This window comes from Cervus elaphus, chromosome 1 (assembly GCF_910594005.1).
Source record: "Cervus elaphus chromosome 1, mCerEla1.1, whole genome shotgun sequence".
Lineage (NCBI taxonomy): Eukaryota > Metazoa > Chordata > Mammalia > Artiodactyla > Cervidae > Cervus > Cervus elaphus.
This window is the reverse complement of record NC_057815.1, coordinates 54,899,316-54,912,639: the sequence shown is the minus strand read 5'-3', so window position 1 is coordinate 54,912,639 and position 13,324 is coordinate 54,899,316. Positions and strand designations below refer to the sequence as shown.

At 38.8% G+C, this 13,324-nt stretch overlaps 1 long non-coding RNA gene across 2 annotated transcripts; it reads left to right on the top strand.

Moving 5' to 3' along the window:
- Positions 1-1,024: 1,024 nt before the first annotated feature.
- On the top strand, positions 1,025-10,599 carry LOC122691923. Of its 2 annotated transcripts, XR_006340547.1 has the most exons (5): positions 1,037-1,051; positions 1,866-1,896; positions 3,966-4,136; positions 4,478-4,516; positions 10,210-10,599. It is a non-coding gene; the product is annotated as an uncharacterized LOC122691923 (long non-coding RNA). The 2 variants fall into 2 exon arrangements; XR_006340541.1 differs by lacking the exon at positions 1,866-1,896 and having other exon boundaries at positions 1,025-1,051.
- The last annotated feature ends 2,725 nt before the right edge of the window (positions 10,600-13,324 follow it).

Sequence of the window (13,324 nt, the reverse complement as noted above, 5' to 3'; positions counted from 1 at the left end):
GTGATGTTATATGAGGTACATGACTGTACTAGAATACAAAAATTCCAAATTTTGGGGAATGTAAATTGGCACAGCCACTATGGAAAACAGGATGGAGGTTCTTTAAAAAATTAAAAATAGAATTGCCATATGATCCAACAATCTCATTCCTGGGTATGTATCTGGAGGGAACTCTAATTTGAAAAGATACATGCACCCCAGTGTTCATAGCAGTGCTATTCACAATAGCCAAGACGTGGAAGCAAGTTAAATGTCCATTGACAGATGAATGGATAAAGAAGATATGGAATATATTTGCAATGGAATACTACTTAGCCCTAAAAAGATGAAATAATGTAATTTGCAGTATCATGGATGGACCTGGAGAATATCATATTAAATGAAATGTCAGACAGAGAAAGACAAATATTATGTTATCACCTATATGGAGAATCTAAAATGATATGAATGAGCTTATTTATGAAAAAGAAACAGACTCATAGACATAGAAAACAAACTTATGGTTACTACAGGGGAAAGGGGGGCAGGGGTAAATTAGGAGTTTGAGATTAACAAATGCAAAATACTATATATAAAATAAATAGCAACATCCTACTGTATAGCACAGGGAACTATATTCAACATCCTGTAATAAACCATAATGGAAAAGAATATGAGAAAGAATATATGTATGTACGTATAACTGATTTACTTTGCTATACACTGGAGTCTAACACTATAAATAAACTATACTTCAGTAAAAGCAGACTCCAGAAAGTTCCAAAAAGAAAAAAATATTCCAAATTCTGAAACATCTCTGACTTGGAGTTTGCGGCAATCTGAGGGATGCTTTCCCCATCCATTCCATAATCTTCCTTCTCCTGGGAATGGTTCTCCTTTTCACGGAGCTGGGCCTGACCTGTCCTCCTGCTCCCAGCTCCCCCTACCAGTCACAGAGAATTTGATCAGGGTGGATACCTGACCCAGATTGGGCCAACTGGATTCTGTCTGTGGGAATTTAGAACTGGCATTCACCAGAGCTTGTCTCCTTTGGTTTCTGGCACTGAGGCAGGTAAGAGGTAGCCTTTTTCAGCTGCATGTCTGAGAAGCAGAAAAAGCTAACCTGTAGAGAGGAAAGAGTGACATAGGTGTGGGACAGGAACGAGGTCCGTGATGCCTTGCAGCATGAGTAAAAGGGGGTAGCCTTTTTCTCTGGGAATGCAGACGTCTGGGATGCAGACGATGAGCAAGGGCGGCAGATTCGGGCCTCGGTACTTTCTGGTTTCTGGTTCTAGTCCTAATTGCCCTTTCTGCCCTTGAGTTCTCTGACACCCCATTACCATCTTGTAGTAAATTCCTACTTGTGTTAATGCTACCTAAAGTGGGTTTCATTGAATTGCATTAACTAAGACACTAACAGAATTATTTTTTAGTGCAGTAAAAAATTGTTTTAAACTCTGAGAACGGACCTGCAAATCAAATTCCCAAGAAAAGGTTGATTTATTAATTTCTATGCAGACTGACTGCCAATGGAACCAGAATCCTCCCACTTACAGGTCAGCCTGTTCTCTCCTGGTGGGAAAATCTACATGGAAAGCCACATTATAATGAGAAGGCAGCTTGATGAGTGCAGACAGAGCCAGATAATTAGGGGATCTGAGCAGGCTGTCTGCATGCGAGGATGGTTGGAGGCACTTTCCCCCTCGGTCCAGGATGTGCTGAACCTGCCATATAGTGTACATGAGTGCGTGTGCTAGGGCATGCGTGGAAAACAGACCAACTCACAAAAACCAGTTCACCCATAAGTCAGGTCAGCATACGAGCCACTAACCTAGAATGAGTATTTGTTAAAAAACATTTCATGTGTGATGGAATGGTTTTCACAGCTCTCTGAGTACTTTCCCCCTAAGATGACTGGTAACTCTTTTATATTGTACAGTTCTGTTCCATCTTTTTTCCTTTCCCTTTCTCTTCCCCTTCCTCCTTCCTTCCCTTCCTTCCTTTCTCCTTTTCTCCCCACCTCCCCCCTCCTTCCTTTTTTTTCTACCCCCATTTCAAAGATAATCTTGCCTAGTGGTTGAAGATTGCCCACCTTCTCACCTCTATCCTCTCCCTCCCACATCAACCCTGTCCCCATCGTCTCCTAGAGCCTGAGACTGGAGATTGGGTCTTCAGGGGTGAGCTAGCTAAGACCAGGAATAGTGTCCAATGGAGAAGATGGGTGGATGATGAGAATGATGGGTGGGATTTTGGAGGAGGAGCTGAAGGTCAAGAATCAGACCCTCCAGGTAACTTGAAACACCAAGATCAAAGCAGCAGGTGCAGGATCCGATAAGAAGTCAAACCAGGAGTTGAGGATGGGACAAGACACCGGACTGAAGGGAGAACAGGCTGAAAGCCAGTGAGGAGATAATAACAGTTGTTCTGTATTTCCATTGCCCATGAACTATCTTAGAGTCTTCTATTTCTTTAAAATCATACTATGTATCTTTTGGAAAATTTTGTGCAATGTTGAGTTTGCATAAATCTGGAATTGCTCAACTAAGGGAGTGTTTTACTTATGATTCATCATCTTGGTCCCTTTTTAAAAACTTCTCCTTCCTGCTGTTTGTTGTCTGTTTCTCAGACATTTGTGTACTAGATTTCATTATTAAGGAAATTGTCCCAAATTCAATGTTTATTGCTCTATAGTGAGACATTTCTGTGTTGATAGGGAGAATGGAAAGATGAGACAAATTCATCAGAAACGTATTAAGCTCTACTGCAGTTTCTGACATCTAAATGATGAAGTAATGTTACTGGACTACAAATATTACCCCACGCATTATTTTAAAAGCTTTAAGGATAAAACTGAGTTTTAACCAAGACAATTTGTTTTCACCATAAACATGGTATATATTTGTATCTGTTTCCTGTTGCTGCTGTAAGTAATTACCATCACTTAGTGGCTTAAGATAATGTATATTTATTATCTTATAGTTCTAGAGGTCAGAAGTCCTAAAATCAAGGTGTAAGAGACTTCCCTGGGGTTCCAGTGGTTAGGACTCCACGCTTCCACTGCATGGAGCATGGGTATAATCCCTGGTTAGGGAACTAAGATCCTGCATGCCATGAAGCATGGCCAAAAAAAGAAGAATACTTGGAAATAAGTTTAACAATGTGCAAAATATAAAAATAAAATAAAATCAAGGTGTTAGTGGGACTGTGTTTCTCCTGGAAGCTTTCAGGCAAAATCTATTTCCTTGCCTTTTCCAGCTTCCAGAGGTGGCCTGCATTCTTTGGCTCATAGTCCCTCCCTCTGTCTCCAATGCCAGCAGTGAAAAATCTTCAAATCTCTCTGGCTTCAGCCTCTGCTACTGTTATCATATCTTTCTTTCTCTATCACTCCTGACTTCCTCTTATTAAGACCTATGTGATTATATTGGACCAGAGAATCCAAGATAATCTCTCAATCTTGAGATTCTTAATTTAATCACATCTACATTGTCCTTTTTACTGGGTAAAGTAACATGTTCACTGGCTCTGTGGATAAGGATATGGATATTTTTGGGGAGTCTACAATAATGCTCATTTATCCTATTTGGCCTACCATAATAATCACTCATAGGTATTAATAAAATACAGTTCATAAAAGTAGGAAGAAAAATATAATTCATGGTTCGACTACTGAAAGGTAGACATAATGAACGTCCATTCCATCTTTTTAAAATGAACAGTTTTACATAATTATGATTATACAATGTATATGTATGTACACAATTTGAAACTGCTTTTTCACAAAATATTATATCATAGTACATTTTCCATGTTAGTGTACAGCCTGCCCAAATAGCTTTATTGACTGCATGGTATTCCATTGAATGAATATACCATATTTCACTTAAGCCTTTTCTTATTGTTTTAAAGTTTTTAATTATTTAATATTATAAATATCTCTGTGACAGGTATTTTTGCCTTAAAGAATTTTTGCTTATGTTTTCCCTTAGGGATAGATTCCAGACATGGAGTTACTTTATCAAAGTCTTTTTACAGCAAATGTTTTTCCAAGAGTTTATATAAATTTTCAGAACCATCAAGATATATGTTAGTACTCATTTTACTACATTCTCACCAGCACCAAATAAAACAGCAATCACAAAAATAACTTTGCCAATCAGGTAGGTAGAATAGGTAACTTCTTTTTGTTTTAATTTGCATTCATTTGTTTACAAAGGAAAGTGAACATTTTCTCATGGGATCATTTGCTAGTTATAGTTCTTTGATGAATTACTGATTCATGCCTTTTACATTTGGGAGCCAAAATAGTTTTTAAATTAATTTGTCTAATAGCTATACATTTAAAAAGTTTATTTAATATTTGTGATATTTGCTATATTTTCTCTTGTCTTTCATTTATATTGTTTATGTCTAGAAGTTTTAAATTTGTACATTGTCTAATCTATCCATCTTTTCTCCCCTCTTTTTCCTTGCTACTTTAAAAATCCTCCTCTTCCTGCAGCAACATGGATGGACCCTAGAAATTACCATACTAAGTGAAGTAAGTCAGATAGAGAAAGACGAATATCATAGGATATCACTTATATGTGGAATTAAAAAAGATACAAATGAACTTATTTACAAAACGAAAGAGACTCACATACATAGAAAATAAATTTATGGTCATCAAAGGGGAAAAGTAGGGGAGGGATAAATTAAGAGTATGGGATTAACAGATACATACTACTAAATATAAAATAGATACAAAATAAGGACCTACTGTATAGCACAAAGAACTATACTCAATACTTTGTAACAACCTATAAGGGAAAAGAATCTGAAAAAGAATATTTAAATATGTGTAAATTGAATGTGCTGTATAACTGAAAATGACATGATATTGTAAATCAAATACACTTCAATTAAAAAAAAAAACTAGGCTAGGTTATTCTAAGAGACTGGCAAGGTCAACCTCTAATTTTTAAAATTAATTAATTCATTTTTGTCTGTGTCTTTGCTCTTGCGTGGGCTTTTCTCTCGTTGCTGTGAGCGGGGGCTGTTCTTAGTTGCAATGTGTGGGCTGCTCACTGGGGTGGCTTCTCTTGTTGAAGGGCCCTGGCTCTAGGCCTGCAGGCTTCAGTGATTGTGGCACATGGGCCCCGGAGTTGCAGCTCCCGGCCTCTAGAGCACAGGCTCAATAGCTGTCGTACACAGGCTTAGTCGCTCTGCGGCATGTGGGATCCTTCTGAATCAGGGACCAAACTCGTGTCTCCTGCATTGACAGGCAGATTCTTTACCACTGAGCCACCAAGGAAGCCCTAGATCAGCCTCTAATTTGAGCCTAAATGCCAATCTATAAATTGGTGGCCTGACTCTATACATGAAGGGAGGAGAGTAAAATGTGTCCCGGGTTGAGCATCTGGAAACAGAGTCAAGACTTACTTTAAAATTAAATATTGGTGTTTTTTTTGTAATTAAAAAAAAATTTCTATTGGAGTATTGTTTCTTTATGACATTGTGTTAGTTTCTGATGTACAGCAAAGTGAATAAGTTTCTATCTACACAAATCCCCTCTTTTTTAGTAAATATTGTTATTTTTATTTCAGTGAATTAAAATATACTTTTATCATTTTAAAAATCCTCCTGTCCCAATGGTTAACTGTGTAGTACATTTAATATTCTTCTTGTTTTTCTTATGGTTTTTAAAAGTGTCTCCTTAATCCATCTGGAATTTATGTTGGTATGAAATCTATGGAGAGGATCTCACTACCTGCTAAATGTTACCCATAGGAGGGACCTGATTTGCACTTTCTGAGCTCTTTGCACTGAGCCATCTGCCTTTTCTCTGTTCACTGAAACGAAAGGAGAGTGGTGACAGAATGGTGTGAAATTCTACATTGGTTTTCCTAGTGATAGGGAATAACCTCCCTGTTTTCTGAATGTGTTGATTTTTCTTCAAATATTCTCACCTTCTGATTAGTATTTAAGCTTAAAATTGAGACAAGAAGCTTTAGATGAACTGTCTAAAATATATTGAAAGGACTCAAAAGTGGGAAAATAGAAAAAAAAAGTCAATCTTTTAAAAAAGCACTGGAAACCATTCTATCAGACATGAAATATTGTAAATATAAATTCTAGATGAGTTAGTTTAGGTAAGTTAAGCCAGAACTGACACTCTTTCCTCTGGACAATAATTATACCAGCACCATCCAGTGGAAATAAAATGTGGGCCACATGTGGAGTTTAAAGTTTTCCAGCAGCAACATTAGAAAGGTAAAATGTAGCAGGTGAAATTAATCTAAATAATGTATTTTATGTAACCCAATATATCTGAAATGTCATCATTTCAACACATAGTCTATGTTAAAATTCTTGAGATAGCTTATATTCTTTTTTTCCCCCCCCCATACTAAGTCTTTGAAGTCCAGTGGTTATGTTTCACTTACAGCACATCTCATGAATGTGGATTAACCTCATTCCAGATACTCAATAGCTGTGGGACTAGTGGCCATTTTATTGGATAGAGCAGCTATGGACACAGTGACACATTTTGGCTGCTGGACTTTCCCCCTACACCCCATGCTGAACAATCTTTAAAGAATGTCTTTTCTCAGGGCTGAATGTAGCTGATTAACTTTTGGTATCATTTGATTATCAGCTGCTCTGGTGGCTAGGTGGTAGAGCATCTGCCTGCCAATGCAGGAGACACAGGTTCGATCCCTGAGCTGGGAAGATCCCCTGGAGAAGGAAATGGCAACCCACTCGAGTGTTCTTGCCTGGAAAATCCTATGGACAGAGGACCCTGGTGAGCTACAGTCCATGGGGCTGGAAAAGAGTTGGATACAACTTAGTGACTAAACAACAATCCTTTGATTACACCCACTTTAAACATAACTCTTCTCACATACAGATGACCAATAGGAACATGAAAAGATATTCATCATTGTTAACTATTAGAGAAATGCAAATCAAAACTACGATGAGGTACCACCTCACACCTATCAGAACAACCATCATGATAAAGTCTACAAATAACAAATGCTGGAGAATGTGTGGAGAAAAGAGAATCCTCCTATACTCTTGGTGGAAATGTAAACTGATGTAGCAACTATGGAAAACAGTACAGAGATGCCTCAAAAATTTAAAAATAGAGTTGCCATATGATCAAGCAATTCCACTCCTAGGCATATATCTGGAAAAAAAACATAATCCAAAAAGATATGTACAATCCTATGTTCTTGGCAGCACTATTTACGATAGCCAAGACCTGGAAACAACCTAAATGTCTAGATTGACAAATGAATGTTAATTCACACACACACACACATATGTATGTATATATATGTATATGTGTATGTATATATATGTGTGTATATATATATATGTGTGTGTGTGTATATGTATATTTCACTGCAGATGGTGACTGTGACCATGAAATTAAAAGACACTTGCTCCTTGGAAGAAAATCTGTGGCAAACCTAGATAGCATATTAAAAAGCTAGCATACAAAAAAAAAAAAAAAAAGCTAGCATACATTACTTTGCCAACAAAGGTCTGTAGAGTCAAAGCTATGGTTTTTCCTGTAGTCATGTATGATTGTGAGATTTGGACCATAAAGAAGACTGAGTACCTAAGAATTGATGCTTTTGAACTGTGGTGTTGGAGAAGACTCTTGAGAGCCCCCCCGGACAGCAAGGAGATCAAACCCGTCAATCCTAAAGGAAATAAATCCTGAATATTCATTGGAAGGACTGATGCTGAAGCTGAAGCTCCAATACTTTGGCCACTTGAAGCGGAGAGCCGACTCATTAGAAAAGACCCTGATGCTGGGAAAGATTGAAGGCAGGAGGAGAAGGGGGAAAAAGAGGATGAGATGGTTGGATGGCATCACCGACTCAATGGACATGAGTTTGAGCAAGCTCCAGGAAATGGTGAAGCAAAGGGAAGCCTGGTGTGCTGCAGTCCATGGGGTTGCAAAGTGTCAAACACGACTGAGCGACTGAACAACAATATGTATGTGTATATATATTTACACACACACAATAGAATACTAGCCATAAAAAGTATGAAATAATGCCGTTTGTAGCAACATGGATGGACCTAGAGATTCTCATATTAAGTGAAGTAAGTCAGAAAGAGAAAGACAAATACCATATGATATCAGGCAATTCAGGCTGATAGAGATCCAATCTTGTGTCTAGAATCACCTCACCTGGTAAAAGCAGACCTAACAAATCATGCTCTGGCTCTTGAAGCTTCCACCTCGCCAGATACAAGGCACTCTGGGTCACATTTAATTCCCCAAAGCAAACCACAAGAATACACACAAGTTCCAAGGGGATAGAGAAATACAAACCCGTCATATACCAAGCAGGAGAACCCGGCTATCTGTGAGCTTCCCTAATGCCTGGCACATCTTGGAGAAAAGGAGCCACGACCAGTACATACTATTATCCTAATGTCACAGATAAAAAACCCCTGAGAGTTAAAGAAATAGCTCATGGTCACTAGCAAGTAAATGGCAGTGCTGAGGTTGTGGTTTAGGTTCTTATGACATAAAACACATGCTCTTTGTACCACATTAGTCTCCTAGGGTCACCTGCAACATTTCCAAAAAGAAGGCCAGGTTTTGGGGCATATATCGCCTTGGAGTCATGCCTGGAGCTGTTTTCATGCTCCTTGCTATCTGAGTTGGCACATCAAACATGTCACTGCTCCTAGTCTTTCATAGGCTTTCCTGCTTCACCTCTGACGAACTCTGCTCAGAGTCAGTTCTGTGCATCCATAGTTCTGCCAAAGTGCCTACTGTGGTGGCCTGTTCCTAAGGCATACACTTTGGCCCATCATTTGTATATATAGCAGTATCACTGCTTTATGGATGTTTTCTTGCAAATATCCTCTGGTCATATTTCAGTTCAAAAGAAATTTGAAGAACATTGTTTTGGACAACTGTGGAGGTCTTGATAATTTACAAATATCTTGTCTGTCTGTTTTGTTTCTTGACAATAATGTTCTAGGGGAAGGAAACTAAAATTTCTTGGGAACTCATTGGGTGTCAGGAGCTGTTCTAAGCATTTTCATAAACTTTTATTCTCATTTATTCTTCATAACAACATTCTGAGAAAGGGGTTATGATTCAGGAGTATAACTCCTGAATCAAAACTAAACTGTAATCAAAGAGGATGATTAACGTAAAAAAAAAAAAAAGACATTTGGTCTCAGATATCTGAATAGGAATAATAACACTTTCTTTATCTTGGCTTCCCTTAATTGCTCTCATGGGGAGTTTTTCACCCTTAGCAGTATATTTATAATTTCTCAAGGGTGTGTTTGACCACCCCTGTAGAATTGGAAATGAATATTTGGAACTTGATTGAGAGTGTATCATTTAGGACTCTCTTGGTTGCAAATAAAAAAACTCAACTTATCCTTGCTTAAGCAATAAAAAGGGAATTTATTGGCTTATGCAACTAAAAAGTACAAGGGTAGACAGAGCTTTGGGTATAGTTTGATGCAGAGGCTTAATACTAGATCCAAATCTCACTCTATTTCTTGGTACTGGTTGTCCCTATATTGGCTTCATCTTCAGACTCTAAGCATTGGAAAAGAAGGTTTTGAGCAGCCTTTTGTCCTGCATTTAAGTTCAGTAGAAAAGAGTATGTGTTTCTCTCTCAGAAGTCCCACAAAAGGTTTATTGTATTTCACAGACTGTGTTTAGGTCAAAGTTTATCCCGTAAACAACTACTTACTATGGGCCAGGGACTGTGATGCTATAATTGATCAGGCCTGAGTTCATGCCCATCCCTGGAATTAGGGATTAGTCACCTTGCCCTTTGTACAGGGACTTCATGAGAGTGAGGGTGGGTTCCAGAGAGGAAAACTGGGGCACAGAAAAGAAAGTTATACGCATGCTGCGTAGTGAAAACAACTGGTGCCCAGCACAAACAGTACTTTAAAACCATCCACTCCCGTTTGACCCCTTAGAATAGTCTACAGCATAAAAAGGTTTTTGTGTTATATTGAGCTTAACTCACAAGTTTACTTCAAGGATAAAGACAAATGTCCTTTAGAAGATAAACATTTATCCAATAATCACTATGAAACATGAAAACTATATTTTCTCTTAGCTGTCAGAAAGCTTAAAGCTTTATTAGTATTCAATGACAGAGACTTTCTTTTTCCAAATTCTTACTACAATTATTTATCTTATCTATTTTATTTTTAATCCAACACCTTTCTCTTACACCATGCTAGGATGATTCAGTGCTGAAAGCAAATAAAAATCAAGTTCTCGTACATGATGACAACTGGCTCCCTCTATTGAACCGTGGTGAGGAAACTAAGGACCAAGATGGGAGCTGCAAACTGAAGCCTCAGGGACAGAGAGATCTGGACAGAATCGCTGGACAGGTGGCAGCTGCCAACAAGAAGCATTAGTTAATAAATTGCCTCATTCATTAAAAAAAAAAAATCAAGTTCTCAACACAGAAAATATCTTCTAATTTTTTCAACATTTTGTTTACTTCTATCAAACTTAGAAAAAGTAGTTTGGCATCCACTCTAAGTCCAGTTAACCCTTTGTTTGATTCTTCACACTTGAGTAAGACCCATCTTCCTTTGGTACATTTCCATTAGGGGCATTGTAGTCCAAAAGGATCAGGCCTGGGCTTGTCCTGAAGATCCCGGATGAGCCCTCAAAATGATACCTTATGGTGAACGATATCAGATTTGTGATCTCCAAAGATTTAGGTTTGGGACCAGGGACCTGGCTTGATCTCTTCAGAGCTTCGGTGTAGCAAGAGTTTTATTAAAGGATAAAAGGGACAGAGAAAGCTTCTGACAGAGACATCAGAAGGGGGATGGAGAGTGCCCCCATCTTATCTTTTTAAAAAATAACTTCTCTCTTTACTTTAAAAATACGTTCTTGCAGAAAAATTGAAGAATATAAGAAAAAAACCTGGGGTAATAATTTTTCTTTTTTTCCTTGTGTTTATGCAATAAAGTTCTTCCATGTGCAAAATTGGGATAATACCATGCATACTATGTAAAATTTTTAATTTAGCAATATATTATATTTTGTCATATTTTTAGATGTTATTATACATAATTTTTGGAGAAGGAAATGGTGATCCACTTCAGTATTCTTGTGTGGAAAATCCCGTGGATAGAGGAGCTTGGTTGCCTACAGTGCATGGGGTCACAAAGAGTTGGGCACAAGTTAGCATACATACATGATTTTTAAAGATTGCTTAGTATTCCTCCAATAGATGTATCACAATTTACTTACAAATGTGTCCCAACATTTTTTTCCTATTACATAAATTTCAGTTCAGTTCAGTTCAGTGGCTCGGTTGTGTCTGACTCTGTGACCCCATGGACTGCAGCATGCCAGGCTTTCCTGTCTACCACCGACTCCTGGAGCCTGCTCAAACTCATGTCCATTGAGTTGGTGATGCCATCCAACCATCTCATCCTCTGTCGTCCCCTTCTCCTGCCTTCAGTCTTTCCCAGTATCAGGGGCTTTTCCAGTGAGTCAGTTCTTCGCATCAGGTGGCCAAAGTATTAGAGCTTCAGCTTCATCATAAATATAGCAAAGGACATCTGCAGTTGTGTACAGCTGCAGTTAATTCCTTAGGATAAATTTTAGAAGTGGATGTGTTCCCCAGAAAAGCTGTACCACCACATACAATTTTCATAGACAATTTTTTTTTTCATAGCTGGCAGAAAAGTAAAAGAAATATTAGTATTTTATTGCTACTTTGTACAAGAACCCTATGCTGTGCAATTGTATACATTTAGTAATTTCCTGGGACAGGTCTCCTGATTGACAGTTGAGTTGTCCTTGAAAAGTCATTTGGCAGTTCTGATTTTCCATCTGCTTTCTCATTCAGTGGGCAAAGGGCATATTTTCCTTAGATGACTATTCATTCCCTATTTTGGAATCATATGAGGCCATTAATGCTTTATGATCAACATTTAGAGGGAGCAACCTACAAAGACCGGGAAAATTCTCAGGATACAAGTCAGAGCAAACTTCCTGGAGGCGGCAAGTCTTGGGTGGGGAACTGAATTTTGGTAGAATCAAGTAAGCAGAAGAGGAGTAGACTGTATCACTTTGTGGGGACAAAGGCCTTTTGGAGCACTTTGCCATAAATCAGCATAATATAAAATCACTGGTACACAAAAGGAATAAAACTCAAAACTTAAGCCATTTTACCATTAGTGAACATAATGCTTTTTTGACCAACAGTTTACCCTCCTAAGAGGCCTCTTTTTAGAGTGTGGCCAATATCAGCAATGTACCTTCTATGGGCCAGACTGACCTACATTCTTTTTATTAAGGAATGAGATGACTATTTTAGGATGTCAAGAACTGGGGACTAGAGAAAGGAATATTCTTTGTTTACTTTTATTCTCTATGAAAAGCATTGCCGAGCAACGTTCAGATATGACCTGTGTTGTTTTGCACCTTTTTACCCAGAATGGGGTTGTTTTGGCAGTTTGTGTATTCTAGGACCTCCCTGGCTGGAATGGCCCATCTGGTCTTAGGGAATGAAGACAGAAGTCATCTGCCTGCAGCTCTTGCCCGAGTCCTCTGAACACTATCAGGCTCCTTTGGTTACCACCCCTGGGGAACAAACTGGAGTGTTCCTCTGTTTGACATAGGCAGTCCCAGAGGGGAGGCTTTCTCTATCTTTAATGAGAATAGTTAAAGGAGAAGTGAATATAATTTTGGGGCACAGAGAAATTATTGCAGAAATCTTGTACCCATTTCAAGTTTCATTGGTTACAAGAAGCATAGTCTTCTTAAAGGGTGCCCACTGACTTGGTGTGATGGTTTCCCACGAGAAGGAAGACATTATCATTAACTGCATGAGGAGTGTTAGCAGGTGTTGGGTCCATCAAGCAGAACTTGTTCAAGACCTTCCAGCCCTCTTATGTCAGGTTAAGCCGGTAACTGAAGAAACACCAACGACTTTCACTTGAATTGGAAGCGCTCCAAAAATATTGCTCCTAGTGAGTCATGCAAGGGTGTAGTCAAAGAGCAATTCCAGACAGGTGGGAAGGAGAGGCTTTCAATCACTCCGCGGTTTGAGGTTTCCCTGGGATAGCTAGCTAGCCTGGGATCAACAGCGGTGGCACTTGGCCTTGCCCTCAGGACTTTGTGGGATCTGGGTCTCAAGAGTCAACAAGGTCCAGTCCTAAAGTTCCTGGTAAAGATGGCCCCTGGAGGGAAAAGTAGACACTTGTGGGCTGCAGAAGACTGAGAAGCCTCCAAAATAAGTCTTGTTTGTCTTTGAGGTCCTCTTGCTAAGGAGAGGACCGCTGTGCTCTTTATTCCTGCCACAGCACCGGGCCCACAGTAGTT